Raw genomic sequence first — 14503 nt, 5'->3', positions numbered from 1 at the left:
ACCATGCGATGATAAATCACTTGTGTATTAAGAATCGAGTTTTCTACTAGCAGTATATCGGATAGATATTATCCCTTAGTTGGTTGGATTCGCAACCTCTAACTCTCTTGGAATATGTATAATATATGTATGTATTTATATATATATATATATATATCCATATACATATATATATATATATATATATATATATATATATATATCTATATATATATATATATATATATATATATATGTATATATACATATACATATATACATACTTTTGCATAATATGTATACGCATATTTATATAGATACAGCTGTAAACACACATTTATATATACGTGTGTATATTTTCTTATTTTGTGTTTCTATCTCTATATATATGCACGATAGAGCATATAGAAATATGATGTATGTCCTCGCGTTGTTGTGTTTTCTCTTTGGTCATGTTTGGATTAACTATGTATATATACATATATATATATATATATATATATATATATATATATATATATATATATATATATATATATAATATCTTTATGTATAATGTATATAACGGCGGTGCATCAGCATGGCCGCAGCTCTGAGCTGAAACTAGAAAATATATAATACTACCTTACATATCCACATACAACCCCAGAAACAAAGAAGCCTTCACCATCATCACCCAGAATTTACCAATACTTCATAAGGACCCCAAATTAAAAAAACTTTCTTACCTATATATATATATATTATATATATATAGATATATATATATATATATTATATATATATATATATAATATATATATATATAACTACAAAATTAGAACCTATATATATATATTATATATATATATATATATACATATATATATATATATATATATATATATATATATATATATATATATATATTATATATATATATATATATATATTATATATATATATGCGTATTATTTATACATACTTTTGTATAATATGTATATGTATATAGATAGATACGGCTGTATAAATTCATACACATCACACACATATATCACCTGTTGAACGTTACGCTGTGTTGCAGAACGAAATATTCGTTCTGCGACAAGTTTGCATGGAAACGGTATACATCACCTGTATTATTTTCACCACGTTCTTATTAATAGGATTACTGTTGTGACTGTGTTGTTTATTGTTGTGTTGTCGAGGCTTCTTCTCCTGTCGTCGTTTGTTAGGAATTTCAAAGCTCTGCTTGTTCCCCCTCCCCTCAAACACTTTTATTATATAAGCCTGTTGAACCCACCTGGTTTCATGGATATTGTTCGAGATGTTCGGAAGCGAAAGAAAAACAAAAGAAACCGACTCTTGCTGCTGCTGCTGCTGCTGCTGCTGCTGTGCTGCTGCTGCTGCTGCTGCTACTACTACTACTACTACTACTACTACTACTACTACTACTAATACTACTACTACTACTACTACTACTACTACTATTGTGTTTCCTCCTGTTTTTATTATTATTATTGCTGTTATTGTATTATTATTATTATTATTATTATTATTATTATTATTATTATTATTATTATTGCTGTTATTGTATCATCATCATTATTATTATTATTATCATTATTATTATTATTATCATTTTTATTATTATTATTATTATTATTATTATTATTATTATTATTATCATTATTATTATTATTATTATTATTATTGTAGTCGTATTATTATTATTATTATTATCATTATTATTATTATTATTATTATTATTATTATCATCATCATCATCATCATCATCATCATCAATCGCAGCAGTAGTAGCTCACAAGAAGTGAATCATATGCCCGCCCCCACCCCAGTTCAGTACTGAGTTTATCGATTTTATTCGATATTCATGGAATAGTAAAGTTTTGTTTTGACACGAATAGATATAAATAGCACCTCTTTGAACTGCCGTTCCCTTCTCCAATCCACTCACCTCCCTCCGTTCTACCCGAAACACTGTAAATGAAATTACTCAATCTCACCGCTATTCGCTGCATGCACCACCACCTCCTTCCCAGGCAAAATTGAATTCCTATTTTGCCTCAATTCCCTGTACAAGGGACTTCTCCAATAGCTATGTCTTCAATCGATTCCCAGGAAACGACGCACAGATTCAAGCATTGCACCATTAACTAGTATAGGATATATAGGAGCACTCCGTCGGTTGCGACGATGAGGGTCCCAGCTGATACGATCCACGGAACAGCTTGCTCGTGATATTAACGTGCAAGTGGCTGAGCACTCCACAGACACGTGTACCCTTAACGTAATTCTCGGGGATACTCAGCGTGACACAGAGTGTGACAAGGCCGGCCCTTTGAAATACAGGTACAAGAGAAACAGGAAGAAAGAGGGAGAGAAAGTTGTGGTGAAAGAGTACAGCAGGGTTCACCACCACGCCCTGCCAGAGCCTCGTGGAGCTTTAGGTGTTTTCGCTCAATAAACACTCACAATGCCCGGTCTGGGAATCGAAACCGCGATCCTATGACCGCGAGTCCGCTGCCCTAACCACTGGGCCATTGCGCCTCACCATTAACTATACTCTATGAGACACATTATTATATTTCTGTTGTTGTATCTCGAGAGGGCCGTTATGCCACTAATAAACAATATTTATGTTTCATTTTTGCATTTTGTTTGCAAGATTCTTGATGTAAACTCGTATCTTAAAACATACCTTACTGTATTTTGTGAGGATCATAACGTCATTAAAAATAATAAACACGCGCGCTGGTTCAGTTTCACTTCTTTGAAGTTAGCTTATTGACTAGTTACCTAACACCTCAGCGATAACAAATAACAATTAAACACTGTGATGAACTTGTTGACATTGGATCATTTTAATTGACTATTTAATCTGAAACAGTGCTTTCTGCAGGATATTTGCTGTTCCCAGTAGTATTGGATTTTTGCATTGTGGTAATGCTGGGACAGATTCCAAATGTGTCAAAGCGTTTCTGAAGACTTTCCGTCGCCCACCCATGTGTTTCAATCACAATTTCCACCAACCACTCTTGCCTTCATATTCCACTTTTCTCTCGACATCTATTCCCAAGTCTGCATATTCTACATTATCTCGTTTTCTTTATCCTCGTGCCAAGGATAGAAACAATTTGCATTTTGTTTGCAAGGTTCTTGATGTAAACTCGTATCTTGAAACATACTTTACTGCATTTTGTGAGGGTCATAATGTCATTAAAAATAATAAACACGCGTGCTGGTTCAGTTTCACTTCTTTAAAGTTAGCTTATTGACTAGTCACCTAACCCCTCAGCGATAACAAATAACAATTAAACACAACTCATCAGGGACTTCTGATAAATTCTGTCGCTATGTCCTAATGGCAGACTTTCATAAATTTGTATTTCCTGTGGCTAATAGGATTGAATGAGTGGACGTTGGTTATATACCTAAACATTTTCTCTCTTCATCTGTCATCCGAATTTTCAAAATAAGAAATAATTGACTTGAAGTAAATTACTATCGGATCTCCCTTACCTCTCGTATCATTAAAACATTTCAGAGCATACGGAAAGGAAAACGAATGACTCGCCAGAGAGCAACACTTCCCTAAATTCCTGCCAGAAACGTTTTGTGGTGGCAGAGACTGCTTAACACAGCTATTCAATACTTTGACAGGGAATTGTAACATGGATATCATTTATTTTGATTTCAGTAAGTCATTTGACAGAGTCGGATACAGTATACTGCTGAAAAAAACACCAACATCGGACTACGTAGAAAGCTACTGCAGCGGATTGAATCATGCTTGCTAAACAAAACTGACATGTTGGATAGAATCAAACATACTAAGTTATCGGTTGGTAGACGGAAACTGAAAGAAGACCTTCGTATATATATATATATATATATATATATTATATATATTATATATATATATATATATATATATATATATATATATATATATTAAATTAGAGATAAAACCACTATTAGGCAAATCAAGCAGTGAAAAACATAAACCAAAACATAGAAATAGAATTAATTAATATAATATACAAAATATATAAAATATAAAATTCAAAATTTAGATTATTTAAATTTAAAGTTAAATTTTTTAAAAACTACAAAAAAATTGTTTAATTATTTATACTTATAAAATATTTATACTTATAAATTTTATATATATAAATATATATTTTATTGTTTTTATTATTATTATTATTATTATTATTATTATTATATTATTATTATATATATATATATATATATATATATATGTATGTGTGTGTGTGTGTTTGTGTGTGTGTGTTTGTCCCCAACAACGCTTGACAACCGATAACAGTTTTTCGATTACAAATTTTGTTTACATCCCCGTAACTTAGCGGTTCGGCAAAATAGGTCGATACAATAAGTACTGGGCTTACAAAGAATAAGTCCTGGGGGTCGATTTGCTCGACTAAAGGCGGTGCTCCAGCATGGCCACAGTCAAATGACTGAAACAAGTAAAAGAGTAAAAGAGAGAGAGAGTCATAAGTACTGATCACAAAGACAGCATATTTTGCTGAAACAGTATAAAAAAAAACAAAAAAAAAACAGCGGCTTGTTAAGGTTCAAAGGTGCGGGTGTTACTGGCTGATGAGATGCATGTCGAAACACGGGTATTTCAGAAGGTTTTAGGGCCAAGGAAGCGAGTGTATTGTGAACGCACTGTTGTCATGAAAGGGAAAGATTGTTCGCTTGTGACATACATAACTGCGAGTGGAGGCGCAATGGCCCAGTGGTTAGGGCAGCGGACTCGGGATCATAGGATCGCGATTTCGATTCCCAGACCGGGCGTTGTGAGTGTTTATTGAGCGAAAACGCCTAAAAAAAGCTCCACGAGGCTCCGGCAGGGGATGGTGGTGATCCCTGCTGTACTCTTTCACCACAACTTTCTCTCACTCTTACTTCCTGTTTCTGCTGTACCTGTATTTCAAAGGGCCAGCCTTGTCACTCCCTGTGTCACGCTGAATATCCCCGGGAACTACGTTAAGTGTGCACGTGTCTGTGGAGTGCTCAGCCACTTACACGTTAATATCACGAGCAGGCTGTTCCGTTGATTCGGATCAACCGGAACCCTCGTCGTCGTAACCGACGGAGTGCTTCCACATAACTGCGACATGTTTGCGCTTGTATCTACCGGAACGTAATAAGAATTAATAAGCAGATAAAACGTTGGAAGCAATCATGATTAATGAAGCCTATTGGAGCCAATATATAATTTCAGGTGAAAATACTTGGAAATCAAATTTGTAATCGAAAAACTAAGTTATATCTTTGCAAATTATAGGTTTGAATCAAAGAATTCTAAATATAATCTTATGTGGTTATGTGACGTAATGATATGTTCTTTGAAATTACACGATGCCGCAGTAGAGGGTGGCGTATTTGTTACCTACGGAATACAGGCTTATCTCATCTTATGTATTTGGTTAAAAAAATGCGACTTAACTCGACAAACGACATAGCACACACACAAAAAAGAAATACATTGGACAAATACAGTTTTAAAAAATCAGTTTTAAAAAATACATTTTTACATGTATTTCATTCGACTTTGCACTTTACTCTTTACTCTTTTACTCTTTTACTTGTTTCAGTCATTTGACTGCGGCCATGCTGGAGCACCGACTTTAGTCGACCAAATCGCCCCCGGGACTTATTCTTTGTAAGCCCAGTACTTATTCTATCGGTCTCTTTTGCCGAACCGCTAAGTGACGGGGACGTAAACACACCAGCATCGGTTGTCAAGCAATGCTAGGGGGACAAACACACATACACAAACACACACTCATACACATATATATATATATATATACATATATACGACAGGCTTCTTTCAGTTTCCGTCTACCAAATCCACTCACAAGGCATTGGTCGGCCCGGGGCTATAGCAGAAGACACTTGCCCAAGATGCCACGGAGTGGGACTGAACCCGGAACCATGTGGCTGGTTAGCAAGCTACTTACCACACAGCCACTCCTGGGTTCTTTTTAGGGTTCTTTTAAAAAAAATTATGCTTTTAAATATGTTCGACGGACGTTTAGGCTTATCCATTTCATTAATTTATCCAAAAAACAAAAGCAAAAAAGCCAACGTAAACTCGAAAAAGACGTAATTTTAGCTATTCTTAAACTAGAAACGATGGGATTGTTTACAGCTTTAGCAGAGCTGCAAGCGATTATATACCATACTTAGTTTTATTGCTTACAGAGGTATATATATACGATCCAGTAGTACAGATAGGTGAACGCATGGAATCAGTATCAAGGAATAATACTAACCAAATTCCTAATGTAAATATGAATGGCGAAGAATTCATGGATCTGCTATGTCTGCTGGGAATAGTTCCTTAGAGATTTGCGCAATTACAAATTGATGTAGGAAATATTCCAACTAGGAGATTTATTTGGAAACAAGTTTACATGGAAACGGAAATAGATTTAGTTTTCGATAAGAAACTTCATGGTTAAAATTCCAGGCGATACAACTTACCATCACACCGTGAACTTACCTCACAATAAGCGTCATGGTGGTAAAGATTCGTAAGGCGGCGAGCTGGCAGAAACGTTAGCACGCCGGGCGAAATGCTTAGCGGTATTTCGTCTGCCGTTACGTTGTGAGTTCAAATTCCGCCGAGGTCGACTTTGCCTTTCATCCTTTCGGGGTCGATAAACTAAGTGCCAGTTACGCACTGGTGTCTATGTAATCGACTTAATACCTATGTCTGTCCTTGTTTGTCCCCTCTGTGTTTAGCCCCTTGTGGGTAGCAAAGAAATAGGTATTTCGTCTGCCGTTACGTTGTGAGTTCAAATTCCGCCGAGGTCGACTTTGCCTTTCATCTTTTCGGGGTCGATAAATTAAGTACCAGTTACGCACTGGGGTCGATGTAATCGACTTAATACCTATGTCTGTCCTTGTTTGTCCCCTCTGTGTTTAGCCCCTTGTGGGTAATAAAGAAATAGGTAAAGATTCGTACGCTCTTACAGTGTCTGAATGACACTAAACCGAAAATCTTCCTGATTAATCGCAACTTCTCTCATCGGATGAAGCCACAGTGTCATTTCGTTCAGACTTTCTCGTAGTGTTTTTTTTTTGGCAGAGATATTGGAGGGATTTGCCATTGCCTTAACCCAACAAAATGCGTTTCTTTATTAGCCACACAAGGCTGCACACAGAAAGGACAAATTACAACTCAGAATTTGAACTCAGAACGTAAAGACAGACGAAATGTCACTAAGCATTTCGCCTAGCGTGCTAACGTTTCTGCCAGCTCACCGCCTTTAATAATAATAGTAATAATAATAATAATAATAATAATAATAATAATAATAATAATAATAATAATAATAATAATAATAGTGTGTTTGCGCTTGTTTTTATTATCATTCTTGTTATTGTTGGGTGTCCATGCATCTTTTTCCCAAGAGTATCAACTATTCAAGTTGGGGATCCGGTTTAGTCACCGATCACTCGACCATGGAGCCGGTAGCACTGGGTTACAGGGTACCAGCATCAGATCCCATCAGCTTATAATGAGATCCCTGACTATCATACAATAATACTGGCAACTTATGAAGCAAATAATTCTGATACAAATACCGTAACAATATTTAAAGCAAAAAATAGTCAACAAATTCTATAAACATTCCATGTCCATAGATATTATTGCTAGCGTATTCAAGTTGGGGAGATGGTTTAGTCACCGATCACTCGACCATGGAGCCGGTAGTACTGGGTTACAGGGTACCAGCATCAGATCCCATCAGCTTATAATGAGATCCCTGACTATCATACAATAATACTGGCAACTAATGAAGCAAATAAATCTGATACAAATACCGTAACATATTTAAAGCAAAAAATAGTCAACAAATTCTATAAACATTCCATGTCCATAGATATTATTGCTAGCGTATTCAAGTGGGGAGATGGTTTAGTCACCGATCACTCGACCATGGAGCCGGTAGTACTGGGTTACAGGGTACCAGCATCAGATCCCATCAGCTTATAATGAGATCCCTGACTATCATACAATAATACTTGCAACTAATGAAGCAAATAATTCTGATACAAATACCGTAACAATATTTAAAGCAAAAAATAGTCAACAAATTCTATAAACATTCCATGTCCATAGATATTATTGCTAGCGTATTCAAGTTGGGGAGATGGTTTAGTCACCGATCACTCGACCATGGAGCCGGTAGTACTGGGTTACAGGGTACCAGCATCAGATCCCATCAGCTTATATGAGATCCCTGACTATCATACAATAATACTGGCAACCAATGAAGCAAATAATTCTGATACAAATACCGTAACAATATTTAAAGCAAAAAATAGTCAACAAATTCTATAAACATTCCATGTCCATAGATATTATTGCTAGCGTATTCAAGTTGGGGAGATGGTTTAGTCACCGATCACTCGACCATGGAGCCGGTAGTACTGGGTTACAGGGTACCAGCATCAGATCCCATCAGCTTATAATGAGATCCCTGACTATCATACAATAATACTGGCAACTAATGAAGCAAATAAATCTGATACAAATACCGTAACAATATTTAAAGCAAAAAATAGTCAACAAATTCTATAAACATTCCATGTCCATAGATATTATTGCTAGCGTATTCAAGTTGGGGAGATGGTTTAGTCACCGATCACTCGACCATGGAGCCGGTAGTACTGGGTTACAGGGTACCAGCATCAGATCCCATCAGCTTATAATGAGATCCCTGACTATCATACAATAATACTGGCAACTAATGAAGCAAATAATCTGATACAATACCGTAACAATATTTAAAGCAAAAAATAGTCAACAAATTCTATAAACATTCCATGTCCATAGATATTATTGCTAGCGTATTCAAGTTGGGGAGATGGTTTAGTCACCGATCACTCGACCATGGAGCCGGTAGTACTGGGTTACAGGGTACCAGCATCAGATCCCATCAGCTTATAATGAGATCCCTGACTATCATACAATAATACTGGCAACTAATGAAGCAAATAATTCTGATACAAATACCGTAACAATATTTAAAGCAAAAAATAGTCAACAAATTCTATAAACATTCCATGTCCATAGATATTATTGCTAGCGTATTCAAGTTGGGGAGATGGTTTAGTCACCGATCACTCGACCATGGAGCCGGTAGTACTGGGTTACAGGGTACCAGCATCAGATCCCATCAGCTTATAATGAGATCCCTGACTATCATACAATAATACTGGCAACTAATGAAGCAAATAATTCTGATACAAATACCGTAACAATATTTAAAGCAAAAAATAGTCAACAAATTCTATAAACATTCCATGTCCATAGATATTATTGCTAGCGTATTCTTATGTTTTGAATTTTGCTTCCAAAGATCTTATGACCCAATGAAGTATGCAGGGTATCTTTTTAATCCTATATGGTTTAGAAGGACGACGCTGAGTCTAATAAAATGGAATTGGCAACTGGTTAATCTCTTTAACCCAGTTTTAATCCCGCCGTTTAATGATTCAACAGTATCGCGCTAATGCATTTTCAGCTGAAGTACAGCCATGTCCATTCAAATACATTCGCACATTAGCAGAACAAAATGGCAGCGTTGTGGGCAGATATATAAATAGTTTGGAAAAATGCTATTCCTGCTGGCAGTGCTAATCGTACAAGGTATATCGATATCTATCTATCTATCTATCTATCTATCTATCTATCTATCTATCTATCTATCTATCTATGAAGTGTAAAGGGGAAGGTAAGCCTCACCTGTCCTCCCCTTTACACTTCATATTGACATTTCTGTGATAACGATCCCTATTGATCAATTTTTTTTCCTTTCCCCCTTTTTTTTTGTTTTAATTTTATCACCCCCCCTTTTTTGTCCTCTTTCTTTCCTTTTACGATCCATTTTGATCGAAAAACAAACCGCCTTTTTTTTTACCCCCAAAAGAAAAGCTCTACCTTGTAATTTGTCCTGTCTATGTGCAGCCCTGTGTGGCTAATAAAGAAACATATCTATCTATTTATCTATCTATCTATCTATCTATCTATCTATCTATCTATCTATCTATCTATCTATCTATCTATCTATCTATCTATCTATCTATCTATCTATGAAGTGTAAAGGGGAAGGTAAGCCTCACCTGTCCTCCCCTTTACACTTCATATTGACATTTCTGTGATAACGATCCCTATTGATCAATTTTTTTTCCTTTCCCCCTTTTTTTTGTTTTAATTTTATCACCCCCCCTTTTTTGTCCTCTTTCTTTCCTTTTACGATCCATTTTGATCGAAAAACAAACCGCCTTTTTTTTTACCCCCAAAAGAAAAGCTCTACCTTGTAATTTGTCCTGTCTATGTGCAGCCCTGTGTGGCTAATAAAGAAACATATCTATCTATCTATCTATCTATCTATCTATCTATCTATCTATCTATCTATCTATCTATCTATCTATCTATCTATCTATCTATCTGTCTGTCTGTCTGTCTGTCTGTCTGTCTATCTATCTATCTATCTATCTAACTTAGAGGTTCAGTATAAGAGACCGAATAAGTGCTAGGCTTACAAAGAATAAGTCCTAGGGTTGATTTATTTGACTAATAAGCGGTACTCCAACATGGCCGCAGTCAAATAACTGAAACAAGTAAAATAGTAAAAGAATAAAAGACGAATATACAACTATGTACGTTGTTTTATTCTTATACTTGTTCTAGTCATTTTTACAGCAGTTTCCATCTATCAAATCCACTCACAAGGTTTTGGTTCGCCCGAGGCTATAGTAGAAGAAATTTGCCCAAGGTACCACGCAGTAGGACTGAACTCGGAACCATATGGTTTGGAATCAAGCTTCTTACCACACGATGAATCCTGTGCCTAAATACCTTTGTAATTATAGGAACAAAATGAACTGTCCTTCAGAAAATCATTGTGTAAGGAAGAATATAATGTATCAATGTAAAATCTGTATAGGCAATCAGACATGTTATTAATATATGTTCTCCTGCTGTGGAGGTGCAATGGCCCAGTTGTTGGGGCAGCGGACTCGCGGTCGTAGGATCGCGGTTTCGATTCCCAGACCGGGCATTGTGAGTATTTAATGAGCGAAAACACCTAAAGCTCCACGAGGCTCCGGCAGGGATGGTGGTGATCCCTGCTGTACTCTTTCACCACAACTTTCTTTCACTCTTACTTCCTGTTTCTGTTGTACCTGTATTTCAAAGGGCCGGCCTTGTCACTCTCTTGTGTCACGCTGAATATCCCCGAGAACTACGTTAAGGGTACACGTGTCTGTGGAGTGCTCATCGTCGTAACCGACGGAGTGCTTCCACATATGTTCTCCTGCTACAGTTTGGGAACCTAGATTGCACAAGCATCTTTCTTCAGTTAAGTTTAGAAGAAAATGTGATTCTACGATTTAAAAGGCAAGAACATTCATTATCATATAAAGTGGTCCAATGTTTGTTACGCTCTATCGTACAATACTGGTTGTTTTAAATGTGATCTTTGACTTTCTCAAGTAGAATCAATAAATTGTAGAAAAAGATTTTGTTCCAGTTTTCTCATATTTCAAGAGTAAATATTATGTTATACAAGAGAAACGGTTCTCTGTCTGTCGCTCCGTCACAACGTTTATTAGAGAGAGAGAAAGAAGAGGAGGAATCAAAATATACTTCTCAAGGTGTTTTGAGAAGAGAGCAAAGAGAAAATCTTGTTGCTGAGAGCATAATAGAATGTGAGACAGACGGCGCGTGTGACAGATAGATAGATAGATAGATAGATAGATAGATAGATAGATAGATAGATAGATAGATAGATAGATAGATAGATAGATAGATAGATAGATAGATAGATAGATAGATAGATAGATAGATAGATAGATAGATAGATAGATAGATAGATAGATAGATAGTGCTATCCTCATGGTAAGTAAAAGGTTTTAAATAACAATGCGGGAATTTCAAATACAAGTCTGTCAACCCAACGTGCATAGTTTCTAACAAAAGAAAAAAAATTTAATATTATAACAATATAGTTATTTTTTGGCTGATTACGTATGTGTATATTTCTGAAAGAGGGAGAAAGAGAGAGAGGGAGGGAGGGAGAGAGAGGTACAGGGAGAGAGAGAGAGTGTGTGTGTGTATGTGTGTATGTGAAAAATAGATAGATAGATAGATAGATTGATAGATAGATAGATAGATAGATAGATAGATTGATAGATAGATAGATAGATAGATAGATAGATAGATAGATAGATAGATAGATAGATAGATTGATTGACAGACAGTTGTTACCATAGCAGGTGAGACTTTCGCTCCATAACAGTCTACAATTAAAAGACGGTGCCTGCATGCATGATTAACAAATATTTTTTTCCGACAGCATAATGACCTAGTAACCCATTAATTACAGTTGCCTTTCTTGTAATGTAATATGCATATTTTTTCTATTTTTTTTATAGCATATTTAATAGATAGATGACAAATTTTTGTGACTTAGAATTTCTATGTTTATTCTTTATATTCTTTTGTTATCTGCTGACGTCATCAAAAGTTGAATACTAAACTGGCTTTTCTTAGAATATATTTCTTCTTAACGTTCTTTTTGCATGCGTTCATCTGCTAGAGATATTTTCTGAGTTCACTTTGAATTTAACCAATTTTAGATGGCCTTGATAACGTTGTGTTAGCACATATTGTCAGATATATTAATTGGAATGATATATAATACGTTTTTCTCTGTATCTGAATATGCTGATACGATAGAAAAGACGGTCGGTAACGTATGGTGTAACAATCAATTAAAGATGTGATTCTCTTTCTTCTTGTTCTTGTTGTTTCATATTCCGAATCACCTGACATTCTTGTAAGTATTATTAAGATTTACTTGCCATACCTGACGAATTACCTATTTCTTTATTACCCACAAGGGGCTAAACATAGAGGGGACAAACAACGACAGACATAGGTATTTAGTCGATTACATCGACCCCAGTGCGTAACTGGTACTTAATTTATCGACCCCGAAAGGATGAAAGGTAAAGTCGACCTCGGCGGAATTTGAACTCACAACGTAACGGCGGACGAAATACCGCTAATCATTTCGCCCGGCGTGCTAACGTTTCTGCCAGCTCGCCGCATTACCATCGATGTTTCTTCTTGTATTTATTGGTATCTGATGGTTGATATAATTAACCAAATTCGTTTAACACTGATTGCTTTACATATTTCTGCCTGGATTTAGTAATCCCTCTTGTTCATACATACACTGTATATGTAAGTGCTTGTGTGCATGTGTGTGTGTGAGTAAGTGAGTGAGTGAGTGTGTGTGTGTGTGTGTGTGTTTGTGTGTGTGTGTGTGTGTGTGTGCTCTGCCAAGGTCGCATGTAGTTAGCTTCAGAAACAAGAGCTGATCACTACCAAGAGAAAGTTTGGTAAAACCGCATTGTTTGTAGGTCTTGATTTCTTGGCCCTTTAATGCAACATAGAAACAGAGAAAACGAATCAGAGAATCTACTGTGCGGGTGGGGGTGGGGAGGGTAACAGTGGAGGGATCTTTTCACCTTGACCGGTAGATTTTTAAAATAATTTCTTTGTAACTAAACACTTATAAACTTCGTATACTGGTAGTGTGTTACATCAAACATATTTTTCTCTTGGATTTCTCGAGAAAATTCTGTAGTTTGTAAGCTATTTGTTGTTTAATTTCTTGCGTTTCGGCAATTTCAACCAATCAATGACGTCTATTGAGGTGAACAACATTTTCTGGCAGTGTCATATGAATAAGAAATTAAACAATGATTAGCTTAGAAACTACAGAATTTTCTCCAGAAAGCCAAGAGAAAAAGATGTTTTATGTAACACACTACAAGTATACGAAGTTTAAAAGTGTTTAGTAGCAAAGAAATTATTTTAAAAATCTGCCGGTCAAAGTGAAAAGATCCCAGTTGAGCATCCATGCATCATTGCCAGTTTAATTTTTTTATGTTGGAGTAGCAAGTATTAGAAGATATCAAATCCAGCATTTTTAGAGAGATTATCGATTATGTGAAAATCCCGGATTTCAAAAGAAACGTGTGTATTCTTCAATGCCCCACCTTTTTTTGCACATAATATACAATAATCACATCTCAATTCATGTTATGAGATAGAGCAAGTTGTTAGCAGGGCCTTCTTTGCAGCATTATATGCTTCTGAGAAAATCAGTACATTTGGCCCCCTATAGTATTTACTTATTAACAGCAGGACATAGCATACATGGTTAAAAATAAAGACGCTAGAACCGGGGGACCCCTGAACAATTCCCCAGTGTGTCTGTGCCTTCAGACCTCTCTGGAAATTTTTCTAAACTGCCAATCCACAACCCACAAGCGTCACCTGCTTACGTTTCTGTAAAAAAACGATAGATATCTGATCTCTCTCGTGTAGATCGTCCCTGTTCTTCCGGCGTGATGACTGATTGCCTTAGCAAAAAAATATCCAAAGGAGAGTAGGCCA

This window comes from Octopus sinensis, linkage group LG23, assembly GCF_006345805.1.
Source record: "Octopus sinensis linkage group LG23, ASM634580v1, whole genome shotgun sequence".
NCBI classification, from domain to species: Eukaryota; Metazoa; Mollusca; class Cephalopoda; order Octopoda; family Octopodidae; genus Octopus; species Octopus sinensis.
Note: the sequence above shows the minus strand (reverse complement) of the source record.